The sequence below is a fragment of the Ambystoma mexicanum genome, chromosome 7p, assembly GCF_040938575.1.
Source record: "Ambystoma mexicanum isolate Mex_15411 chromosome 7p, UKY_AmexF1_1, whole genome shotgun sequence".
In the NCBI taxonomy this organism is placed as follows: Eukaryota; Metazoa; Chordata; class Amphibia; order Caudata; family Ambystomatidae; genus Ambystoma; species Ambystoma mexicanum.
Genome location: NC_090939.1, coordinates 62,458,514 through 62,472,195, shown reverse-complemented (window position 1 = coordinate 62,472,195; position 13,682 = coordinate 62,458,514).

Below are 13,682 nucleotides of genomic sequence, written 5' to 3'. Positions count from 1 at the left end.
AGGAAGTGAAGACCTTAGGTTTCTATCTAGACGACACCCTGAACTTCACTAAACAAGTCAACTCCCTGGCCTCTGCTACTGCATATACGTGCAAATTAATTAGAGCAACCAAACAATTCCTTTCCACTGACAGTTGCCTAATTCTCTCTAGAGCCCTCACATTCTCTAAATTGGATTATTGTAATGCTCTCTACATTGGTGCGAGCAAACAGATTATCCAAAAAATACAGGTACTCCAGAATAATGCCTTGAGAGGAGCACTCAAGATTAATAGAAAGGAACATATTTCCTCCACCAGGAGAAAAGAAAATTGGCTATCTACCTTTGACAAAATCCGACTTAAAATTGCCTCCCTTACCTACAAATGCCTCAATAATAGACCACCGCCATGCCTCACTGATAGGATCAGCAGAAGAACTTCTCACAGACTGACCAGATCAGCCAATTCCAATTGCCTCCTAGTACCACCTTTCAAGCTTTCCACCATTGAGGGACATAGCTTCCCAGTTAAGGCAGCTCAACTGTGGAACTCCCTGCCTCCCGGTCTTGGAGAATATCAATACTTCACTAAATTTAGACAGAACATGACTGACTGGCTGAAAGAAAATGACAAGTAAATAGCCCTGCTTTAGCCATATTACAGCTGCCTCTATCACGTAGATGCCAGCCCTAGTATCCTGCTAACCATTTACTTGACTGTGTATACTCCTCCTCATTGTATACTCGTCTGTATATTGATTTGCTTACTATGCGTTAGTCCACATTGGGACACTTTCTCTGCATTGTACCTTGATTACTTTTGTATTTAGTCTCTCATGTAATCTACACTGTATCTATGTCTATGTATCTTATGTACCTTTCTAACTAAGCTGGACATATCCTTTATATCTTGCGCCTGATGCCCCAGGGTCTGGTGCGCACTATGAATAAAATAAACAAACAAACAAACAAACACACACATCGTATCAATTTCATGGCCCTATGCCCAGGTTCACAGAGTTTAAAGTTAATTGTCGGGACTAGCTCCAGGGATTCCAGAAGTGCTGCCCTGGCTGACATGTGCTTTACAACCACATCTCCCCTCCCCTCCTCTCCCCTGAAGGAACCACACTGGTTCTGAAACTGCCAGGCTATTATGCAAGTCTATGCAAAAAGGACGAGCATTCTCGTCCTTGGCACTGAAGGGGTTAAGTAAAAATCCACGCTCAACATTCTGTGAGTAATCCACAAGATTCACCAGTGGTTCCAGACACCAGGATGCTTAGGATTGTGTCTTCAATCTGCTCACCAGACAGACGACCAGGAGAAGATTGCCTGATCTCCCAGAACGGTAATGACCCAAAACATAGCGAAGCCGAAAAGGCAGAATTTTTTTTATCGCATTTTTTTGTTGCCCTTTTCCCCCAAACATATATATAGGGGGTGGGGTAATAGAATAAATTAAGGTATTGGGGCGTGTCGGTGGGTGCGAGGGTCTCCCTCCACATTTAATATGGGTAAAAAAGTGCAAAAAAGAATGTTTCTTTCGGAATTCAAATTAAAAAGACTTTTTTTTTTTCGGCCTGGTTATTTTTTTTCTCAGTTTTATAATGTAGATCCCCTACAACTGTCTGTACGTATCCCATTATTCACCTTGGATCGGAAGCAGACCTCTTGAGGTATGGTAGAGCTCTGAAGACTCCCCACTTCTAAAATGCCCACACTTCTGTCTTATCCTAAACTCTGACATTCTTTCCTCTAGGCCCTTGCGCCAAACAACTCCCTTCACCAGCTCACATCTGGCCAATCAGGCACCAGCTATTCCCAAACTCTGGCACTCTTTTCTCTACACTCTTGCGCCAAACGACTCCCTTCACCAGCTCACATCTGGCCAGTCAGGCACCAGCTGCTCCCAAACTCTGACATTCTTTCCTCTACACCCTTGCGCCAAACAACTCCCTTCACCAGCTCACATCTGGCCAGTCAGGCACCAGCTGCTCCCAAACTGTGAGATTCTTTCCTCTACGGCCTTGCGCCAAACAACTCCCTTCACCAGCTCACATCTGGCCAGTCAGGCACCAGCTGCTCCCAAACTCTGACATTCTTTCCTCAACACCCTTGAGCCAAACAACTCCCTTCACCAACTCACATCTGGCCAGTCAGGTACCAGCTACTCCCAAACTCTGACATTCTTTCCTCTACACCTTTGCGCCAAACAACTCCCTTCACCAGCTCACATCTGGCCAATCAGGCACCAGCTATTCCCAAACTCTGGCACTCTTTTCTCTACACTCTTGCGCCAAACGACTCCCTTCACCAGCTCACATCTGGCCAGTCAGGCACCAGCTGCTCCCAAACTCTGACATTCTTTCCTCTACACCCTTGCGCCAAACAACTCCCTTCACCAGCTCACATCTGGCCAGTCAGGCACCAGCTGCTCCCAAACTGTGAGATTCTTTCCTCTACGGCCTTGCGCCAAACAACTCCCTTCACCAGCTCACATCTGGCCAGTCAGGCACCAGCTGCTCCCAAACTCTGACATTCTTTCCTCAACACCCTTGAGCCAAACAACTCCCTTCACCAACTCACATCTGGCCAGTCAGGTACCAGCTACTCCCAAACTCTGACATTCTTTCCTCTACACCTTTGCGCCAAACAAATCCCTTCACCAGCTCACATCTGGCCAATCAGGCACCAGCTATTCCCAAACTCTGGCACTCTTTTCTCTACATCCTTGCACCAAACGACTCCCTTCACCAGCTCACATCTGGCCAGTCAGGCACCAGTTGCTCCCAACCTCTGACATTCTTTCCTCTATGGCCTTGCGCCAAACAACTCCCTTCACCAGCTCACATCTGGCCAGTCAGGCACCAGCTGCTCCCAAACTCTGACATTCTTTCCTCAACACCCTTGCGCCAAACAACTCCCTTCACCAACTCACATCTGGCCAGTCAGGTACCAGCTACTCCCAAACTCTGACATTCTTTCCTCAACACCCTTGCGCCAAACGACTCCCTTCACCAGCTCACATCTGGCCAGTCAGGCACCAGCTATTCCCAAACTCTGGCACTCTTTTCTCTACATCCTTGCACCAAACGACTCCCTTCACCAGCTCACATCTGGCCAGTCAGGCACCAGTTGCTCCCAACCTCTGACATTCTTTCCTCTATGGCCTTGCGCCAAACAACTCCCTTCACCAGCTCACATCTGGCCAGTCAGGCACCAGCTGCTCCCAAACTCTGACATTCTTTCCTCAACACCCTTGCGCCAAACAACTCCCTTCACCAACTCACATCTGGCCAGTCAGGTACCAGCTACTCCCAAACTCTGACATTCTTTCCTCAACACCCTTGCGCCAAACGACTCCCTTCACCAGCTCACATCTGGCCAGTCAGGCACCAGCTATTCCCAAACTCTGGAACTCTTTTTCTCTGCATCCTTGCACCAAATGACTCCCTTCACCAGCTCACATCTGGCCAGTCAGGCACCAGCTGCTCCCAAACTCTGACATTCTTTCCTCTACACCCTTGCGCCAAACAAATCCCTTCACCAGCTCACATCTGGCCAGTCAGGCACCAGCTACTCCCAAACTCTGACATTCTTTCCTCTACGCCCTTGCGCCAAACAACTCCCTTCACCAACTCACATCTGGCCAGTCAGGCACCAGCTGCTCCCAAACTCTGACATTCTTTCCTCTACACCCTTGCACCAAACAACTCCCTTCTCCAGCTCACATCTGGCCAGTCAGGCACCAGCTGCTCCCAAACTCTGACATTCTTTCCTCTACGGCCTTGCGCCAAACAACTCCCTTCACCAGCACACATCTGGCCAGTCAGGCGCCAGCTGCTCCCAAACTCTGACATTCTTTCCTCTACACCCTTGCGCCAAACAAATCTCTTCACCAGCTCACATCTGGCCAGTCAGGCACCAGCTACTTCCAAACTCTGACATTCTTTCCTCTACGCCCTTGCGCCAAACAATTCCCTTCACCAACTCACATCTGACCAGTCAGGCACCAGCTGCTCCCAAACTCTGACATTCTTTCCTCTACGGCCTTGCGCCAAACAACACCCTTCACCAACTCACATCTGGCCAGTCAGGAACCAGCTACTCCCAAACTCTGACATTCTTTCCTCTACACCCTTGCACCAAACAACTCCCTTCACCAGCTCACAGCTGGCCAGTCAGGCACCAGCTACTCCCAAACTCGGACATTCTTTCTTCTACACTCTTGCGCCAAATTGCACCAAACAACTCACTTCACCAGCTCACATCTGGCCAGTCAGGCACCAGCTGCTCCCAAACTGTGAGATTCTTTCCTCTATGGCCTTGCGCCAAACAACACCCTTCACCAGCTCACCTCTGGCCAGTCAGGCACCAGCTGCTCCCAAACTCTGACATTCTTTCCTCTACACCCTTGTACCAAACAACTCCCTTCTCCAGCTCACATCTGGCCAGTCAGGCACCAGCTGCTCCCAAACTCTGACATTCTTTCCTCTATGGCCTTGCACCAAACAACTCCCTTCACCAGCTCACATCTGGCCAGTCAGGCACCAGCTGCTCACCTCTCCTCATTGTTTATGGCATTAGATGAGCCCAGGGTGCCAGCACAGAGATCTTTCATCAACATCTCCCAGCACCCGTAGAGTACTGCCTGGGAGTCTAAACACCATCACTGCCACTCATGCCAACTAAATCTCAATTTTTCCAAAAGGTCTGTACCATTTACGTCCACCCGGTCTTTCCTCCAATAAAAGAAATATGATGCTTGATCCAAACAAAAAGGCAAGAAACAACGTAAAAAAGGGATCTCAAAATAAAATGCCCAACCCCCTCTAAAGGTCACCAGATGGATGTGCCAGAATAAATACATTCAAATTCCTTAAAATATATACAATTATAGGAAAAGGATTTTATTCAAAGCTTGCCGGCAGGAAGCCGGCGTAGACCACAGGTTGGAAACATTGAAAGTGGGTAATAAGGGCATAAGGCGTTAGTGGGAAGAAACATCAGAACAGATATTCAGACTCTCATACGCCTTCAACGTAGCACCGGGGACAGGTGGTCGAGCGGGAGAGGCGGCGAGTAAAGGACAGCCCTGATGGCCCCCTCTACGGGATCGGTAAGAGTAGGGGGGCTTGTTTTCTTTTCTGCCTCTTGTTGGGACACATTGAGGAACCAGGGGGATCCATGGGGCTGACTCCAAGCTATTGAGGTGAAGAGCCAGGATTGGTTTGCCGCGTTGTTATGAGCTGTTTCATTGTTTTTTCCCATCCGGCTTGATTCAACCCATTTCTGTAGGCCAGAAAGGTATAAGTTTCTAAGTTTAGGACTCTTGCGTCCCTCTTTATTCGCCACTTTATTGGATGAGTAGGATATCATTCGAGTAGTATTAGCGTTGTTGAATTCTTGCCATCTTTATGCAGTTAGTTGGTTCTCAAGTGACTTTTTGCGACTTAGGGCAATGTAATTCTCAGGGCTCTTTTCAATCAATGATTCTGGATTTTCCCCAGTCACTTGTTTCTTTGCTTCTTCCAGCTACATTGATCTGGACGGTGGGCACCTTGGACCTGGAAGATGAAGGATTACTTCTAGTGCTCTGTCCCATTTCCCTTTCCCCACAGCCTCTAGCTAGTAGCTCGCCTGACCCTCTTCAGTGGACCGCACTGGAGATACCGAAAAATAAACACTTTCTTGGGTTAAATTAATATTGTGTTTTGCAGCTATTTTCAGCGTTCAGGATTCAAACCCTGGTTGTCCCAAATGCTGGGTGGGAGCTTGGCTGCTGTGCCACTTGGAGCTGCTTGTAAATTAACTGACTGATGCCAGTATCACATTCTGCTTCTGCAGGCCGCCTGTAGTACCACAGCTGGCCTTGGGCGCCCCCACAACACTGTCTTGCTTAAGCAAGCTGCTCTTGTTTGCCAGAGATGTCGGAGGGGCTGCGGCAGGATCATTGTGACCACGCAATGAAAATATCACAGTAGCACTGCTGCTCGCCTGGAAATGTTCAAAATAATATTTAAAAAATGGTGCAATTTCTTTCATGTGGCTTCTTTCCAAACTCCACACTGTACATTGCCACTTTAAATCACTTCCATGACACAGGTACACCCACTTTTAGTACATTAAGCGATCCATAGACACGCTGTACAGTAGAAGCCTACCAGGGTAGTTCAGCAGGTTGACAGACCGATACTGAGGTGTTATATATTCAAAACTGCAGGTTGTTAATCGTATGACTTTTGCAATGCCTAATATAAAAGTGCTATACAATGTTTGACCAGGGTATGGGTTGGGCTGTTTGCTTGCTTATATTCAGTGCTGAGGTGGGGATATTTCTGCCCCTGTTGTGGAAATCAACAGTTGGCACCCATGAACCTACAGTTTAATTTCCTAAAAAACTACTGTCAGCACAACAGAAGCATTTATTTGTGATTAACCAGTTTGACAAGCATATAACATCTTTATAAATATAACCTGTGCTAAAACACAGAGGGGCACACAAATAACTGAGTATGTGTGGTGTCTGACCAAAAAAACATTTCAACAAAAACTAGTGAACGCAAGCAGCATTTTTCAATTTGGAAATTACTTTGTTTTTTTTTAATGGAAGTGTGAAATGCACATTTGGAAAACAATAGTGTGCCTAGCATGTAGAAAGCCTGCATAAAACGCAAAGCAGGGGCACAAAAACTGCAGGATATTTCTGTGGTAGTCCAACAAATATCTGTCTTTTTGAGACAGCTACTAATAAATAAATAATGCAACAAAGAGGTTTTTGAAGTTCTTAATATAATCGTGAAGGTATATATTATTCCATCTGTTTATAGAGGGGAAATAATCGGGCCTAAAAAATATTGGTAAAAATTCCCGGTTTATAAATATCCCCACCCCGATATCGCCCGCTAGAAGCTCTCCACTGCTGGCATCCACAACAAGTAGTTCTAGCTAACGTAAAGGTTGGAGACTCCTGCTCTAGCGTAATCAAACTACTAATCACGGCCAAGCTTGACCGGTGCCATAATCTACCTCTAAGACTTCCCCGATAGACTCTCAAGCCAATCCAACAAAGCCCTTACCAGTTTTGTCTTCCAGCTCAAAGCTGACTCGCAGACCATGAAAAGCAGGGCCTAGCTCACCTGGTCCCCCTCTCTCGATGAAGCCAGCTCCTTCTACACACAAGACCATCTTCTTAACTCCGTGAACACTCCACAATATATCCACCTTCAGTCGCTTGTGCTTTGTCCCCTTTTCGATCATTGGTGGCCCTTACACATTCCCCAGAAAATCCATGTGCTACTCCTTAACAGTCTGGAGTTTCATAAAAGTATTCACAACCACATTTAGAAATTACCACCTCTATGTGCAGGGCACCTGAACTACCACCCATCATAGCTTCGGAGCCCAAGACTATGACCGAGTGACTTCTATACATGTTCCCTTCATCGGATTAGGCTTTTATGAGCTATAGCTCTTACTGGCCTTTGCGCGGACCCTCGTTGGCAGAACTCTAGAGAAGAGCTGGATTTCAGATGGTCAGCAATGTTTTAGGTTGACTTCTTTGGCTTTGTGCTTCTCTCATTTGTTACTTACCGCCACCGGCAAGCGTATGGGTCCTCTGTATTTAAAGAGGACTATCAATGGAGAGGGGTGTCAGTGAATCACTACTCTAAGAAGCTATAAAAGGATCTTCCTTCTGAAGTGGCAGAACATTCTGGACCCACGGCCATAGCTGTGTTTGGCACTTGTTGATGCCCTAATTTTATTTAATGACTCTCTATCCACCGGTACGGGATCTAGTGTGTCCCGCATACTCTCTTATGCAATCGGTAAACCCATTCACCATTCCTTAGCAATTTTGCCATCTAACAGCAGCAACTTCGGGCTGAGAGAGGAACTCCTCTTGCAAGTGACCAGTAGCCGATGGTGGTCCAGAAGGTTCTGAATTGTAACATGCTTTCAAGCTATTTAAGGGCGGGGGGATATGGTTTTGGTGAGCAGTGGAGTTGCGGGGGTTGTCCCCACCTCTCCTGACTGCACCCCGCAAGCTGGGGAGCTCCATAGATGCAGGAAAGCCAGAGCGCTTCTCCTCTGCTGCAGTGTGCAACACACACACATCTTGGCCTCCTGCTTCTATCATTATCAGTTGAGACTAGAAAGTGCAGGTGTAGGCAGAAGATATATCCTGTATCTATGGGTATAAGTTGTGTTGAGTTGAGTTGGGTTGGGTACCAGATGAGTTGAGTAGAGGGGCCTACGTGTGGGGGGGAGTATGTGGTCTCTATACCCCCACTCATGTTCTACTCAGTGGATGATTTGCAAAAATAGGGCAGACCTGAACAGGGCGAGACCAGGGCATGTACCCAGGGTGACGGTGTTATCTTCTGTGGGGCTGGTGTGGGATTTTCCCAATAACCATTGTACGTGTTGTAGGTGAGTCCAAGCTCATTCCAAATTTTCTTGTTTTGGCACAATTGAAGTGGATACTGCTTTTTGACTCGTGATCTTTGGGGTCTTCATTGTTGTGCCAAGCTCCTATGTGGGTCTTATTACAGACTGTGTAATTGGTGTTGATATGCTGGGTCTAGTTACGCTCATATGTGCTGTTGGGCATTGGTTATCGAGTCCAGAAGTTCACTCGGTGATGCACGCGAGTGCACATTGCACTCCACCCCAGGGATTTCCTATGCAATATGTGTTCTAGGATTAAAGGGATTTTCCTTGAAGGCCTTTCAATCAGAACGTGGTAGACTTATACTTTTATCCTATATGAGGAGCCAGAACTGTGCTAGCATCTGAGGCCTCGTTGTAGTGTCGCTAAGAGTTCAGCCCACATGCACTGGCGAACCGACCAATGGCAGGCAAAGGAATATTTCTAGGCCCAATCAAATACTGAAAAAGTTTCATGAAGTTTTTTTTTATAAAGCAGAACCACTCCAGAAACAGAATAAACCCCCAAAATATGGCTGGAAATCCCAAGACAATTAGACCTCTCTAAGGAGTTCTAACAGTGTTAGAAATGTGGCTAACGTTAAGGAATATTGACCTACTTCCAATATATTTCAGAGACTTCACGCAGTGAGCAGATAAAAGCTGACAACAAAAGGATCCGGCGTTGACCCAGATCCGCAAGTTTGAAATTATGAGTGCTAGGAAGGTAGAACATTTGCTGTCCAAGTGCTTCCTTCGTCCAAGCACTGACACATCCCTAGTCTACTGCCGGATCCTCCAAATCTTCCATAGGGATGGCTGAAGCCAGAGTTAGTTCATGAAAATGCTTAAGCTGGAAAAGTTTCAAGTCCAGATCTTTGGGGCTAGAGTAAGCGGAAAAGCCAAAAGTCATTCCAGGCAGATTGGCGTTGTCCTCGAATTTAGTGAATTTGCGCTCAATCGAGTATAGACAACCACAGAGGATGGCTGGGAGGAGAAAGTGCTGGACAGCGAACATGCAGGTGACATGTGACATGAATGACTCTTCATGGAACGCTGCACCCTTAGCGGTTGTATGCTGTTTTGCTAAAGTAAACTACTTCGTGGCAATTTACTTCGACAAAACGACTTCCTTTTCTTTTTGTCCCTTTTCTGGTTAAATGGGGGTACCTCCCTGCATCCTTCTCTACCCCCCTCCCAACTCCATCGCTCCTCTTATGCTACCTATGCCCCCCACCTCTCAAGCCAAATGTATCTATTGACTTCGTTTTGTTGAAGTAAAATACCGCAAAGTATTTTACTTAAGGAAAACCCTTAATGTAGACCCCCGGGTGTGAGCCACTGCCCTGTTGCTGGCCATGTAGGTTTCCTCTTTATAATATAATACATACAGGCTCAGCTGCAGTAAGGCATCCCCACCCTTCACTAAAATGGCGTCCCTTCCAAACCAGACTGCAACACAGCTGCCAACATCAGGGAAGACTTGACACATCTTAATATCAGGGTGGTCTCCTGGGAGAACGAACTGAAAAACGAATATACAGCAGCCTGTGGAGGGTTGAGTGTAAGAGGCAGACCTGGTATGAGATCTTTCAGGGTGGGCAGCAGAGACTGGCTCAAGAGCACTGCGACTAAAGGAGTACCCAGGGGCGCAGAGGGGGTGGCTCAATCCACAGCAAAGACTGTCCCCCTCCACCCTACACTTACGGAAGGACCTACTCTTCAAGCAAGAGCTGATTGGTACACTCCAGCCTTTCTCCCCACCTGGAGGTTCCTCCCCTCCCGTGATTCCCCTGTGCGCCCCAGCTCTGCACCCTTACTCGCAACGCCATGCGTGTGCCCCTTTGTTTACCTTTGTGGAAATTCTTGTATTTGAAATCTTTGGAAATGAAATGCAGGCGGAGCCTAAGATAGAGACCACGGGGTGGTTAAGAGGGAATGGACATGCACAATTATTTGAAAATTGCCAAAACAGTCACAGAGGCCCTGAGATCCTGACTTCCTGGGGTCGCTTGCCAGGAGTATGTAGAGTAGCAGTTACATGCCACGCCAGGAAGTCCCGCCCCCCTGCCTCCTGTATGTTGGAAGCCCTGAGATCCTGATTTCCTGGGGTGTCTTGCCAGGAGTATGTAGAGGAGCAGTTACATGCCACGCCAGGAAGTCCCGCCCCTCTGCCTCCCGTATGTTGGAAGCCCTGAGATCCAGACTTCCTGGGGTGGCTTGCCAGGAGTATGTAGAGGAGCAGTTACATACCTCTGCAGGAAGTCCCACCCCCTGCCACCTGTATGTTGGAAGCCCTGAGATCCTGAGTTCCTGGGGTGTCTTGCCAGGAGTATGTAGAGGAGCAGTTACATGCCTCTGCAGGAAGGCCCGCCCCCCTGCCTCCTGTATGTTGGAAGCCCTGAGATCCTGTATTCCTAGGGTCTCTTGCCAGGAGTATCTAGGGTCGATGTGGGAATATCATTGTTTCTGCTTCTCTCTTTCTCCGACCACTGCTTATCGGGTTTCCTCACTGCAGGAGACAAAGGGTCACCAGGGGTCAAGATTCAATAAACTGAATCGAAATCACCCCACCCCCCCTCGTAATGAGGGATCCGGGAAGCATGAGGTTCACCACAGAGAAAGCTTCCGTTCTAGGGGTGGTGCACCCCTTACTGGCAGGCACTTGGGAAAAGTCATCAGAGGCTCACAGCAGATGGAAGTCTGAGTTCCTAGTACAGCCACTTAGATGAGAATAGGAACAGGGGGCCCTGGGAGCAAGACGCACTATAGGCCCTTATCCCAGCTCAAGATCCCACCGTCCACATCGCCTTGTTGACTTGCAAGGCCTGAGGCGGTCTATAGTTTCCCAAGGCTTTCCAAACCGCAGACAAATCACGTAGCGTTGGCTTCAAGTGGTAATGTCAGTCTAAGTAGATATCTGTCCTCATTTTGAGTTTCCCGGATACTGGGAAACTGCACTTACCGTCGCCACCTCCTGGTATTACCAGGATATTACAGGCGGCAGAGATACCGGTAATTTCCCATTTCCCTGGAGTCGCATGGGACTCCATGGGATGGGATGGCCAGAATCACCCTGCATTTATTTGCCAGTAGGGACCTGAACTCCCGTCTGCTCAGGCTTGCCGGTAGATCAGAACCCCCACAAGCAAACGTGTCTTTTGCCAGTCCGGAATAAATGCTGGTGTCAGAATTACCGGCCTTTATTCCGGAGCCCCATTGTCCTAAATGTTTACCTTGACTGCTAAGCTATGCCTTAATATCAATTTGATACTTACTTCTGATGGTGTCGCTTCCATTGGATTATTTATTTAAAAAATATTGCTATTTTGATGACTTCATAAGAAATGGTTTAATCTTAGTGTGCAGATTTAAAACACGGCCGAACTTTACCCGCATGATATGATATGATATTTTATTTATATCGCGCTCATACACAAGTGTTTCATCCCATATGCATGAACCTCACCCACAGCCTAGAAGCCAGACTGTGGGTGCTGTCGAACAGAGTACACGGTGGGCTTCAGCCTTCAAAGGGCAGTGCACAGCACATACATTTACACCTGGACACAGAAATGGGTGATGGTGTCCATTAGGGAGGACACATATAAAGGTAACACTCACTTGCCTGTGGAACCTAGTCTTGGAACTCAAGCTCGCACTTACCTCCATTCCATTATGACAGGGGCGCCTGGGAAGGCGGGGTAGAGGGCAAACTTGCAACAAACCCCTCGAACAGCAAACCTTTTTCTGGACAGCTCCGCCAGTCTACTACTCCCATATGATATGAGGTGCTTTGCTGGCAGGGGCTTTCTGCGAACTGTGTGGCAAGTGGTACGTTTTAAGAACGTTGCGTTGGGCAGGGTTGTCAAAGCTTGCTTTACTTTAAAGGGGGGAGTGGCATTTCTACCCCGTGGAATATTGCAAAGGATTGGTTCCAATGGTGCATTATTTATTTATTTATTTGTTGTATTTGTATGTAGCGCCCAGACCCGCAGGTATCACAGCTCTAGATCACGGTGCAAGGTGGCTGCGAAATGTTCTTTTTTGCCTTTGTTTACAATTTCAAGTAACATGTCACAAATAGCCGGATGAACACAATGTAGTTCTCTGCAATGCAGTGTACAATTCAATATAAGGTGTATTAAGAAGAACAAATCAATGGAATAATGGAATCAATAGATATCAGAAACAACCCCCCCCTGCCCAAAAAAACACACACAAAAAAACAATAATTTAAAACCACGTGTGCAGAATCACAGAACCAAGAACAACAGCACAGTTAGCCGCCAGACTCAGGACATCCTAAACACCAATTCACAAGAATTGTAGTGTGTACATCCCCCCTCCCCCTCTCTGGACCCCCAAAGAAAGCTAGGTAAGATGGCAGATGTTGACCTTTGGTGCACTATGCGCCAGAACCTGGTAGTATTCAAAGGTCACATTAAAGTGGGGACAGGAGTGGCGATTCATTGTGCCCATTGAACACAGCATGTCCTTCCAAAAGGTCCAGCCAACACAGAAGGGCAGAGACCATTCATCCCAGTTAAAATGATAGGGCCGGAATCCATAATGTGTTCATCCCTTTTCACTTGTGGGTTTTAGCTCCTGAGCCCAGACTAATTAGGTACACATTCATCAGACACCGGTACATGGTCTGCACACAGGCACACTCCGCCCGAGACATTCTCTGTCTCGAGAGATAGAGTCCCCCCCCTTTTAGTTGCCCCTTGAGTTTTTCGTAAGATTCTCTTTTCATTGTGAAGGGGGTTACCACAGATGAAGGACATGGGCATAGCAGGGCATGTGCATGCCTTCTCCTAGCCTCAGAGCAGCTACAGCATGAATTGCATGAGGAGTGTGCCAATGTGCCACATGCTTCTTTACATTTCCCGGAGAGTGATCAAATCCCTTTTGGGACCTGGTGTGAAGCCCTTACGCACACACACACAGTATTCTGCTGGCGGCTGACATTTGGCAGCTGCTGTCCTGGACCATTCTGACGAGAGGCATGGGTGAAGGTGAGCCAGTGCCCATTGATAGCCAAGAAATCTATGACTTGGGCACTGTCCACATGCCCATTGTTAAGTAGACGTTCTCACTCTCACAATGGTCCATTTCCACTGTTTCCACAACATGGTCAAAGAGGTCTGGGACTGAAGCTTGCAAATGTGGAGCGTCCCAGCAGAGATCAGATAGGCCATTGGGGTCAGTGCTTCGATCTTTTCCTCTACCTGCTAAATACATGTGCAGTTCTCAGTGATGCAGCC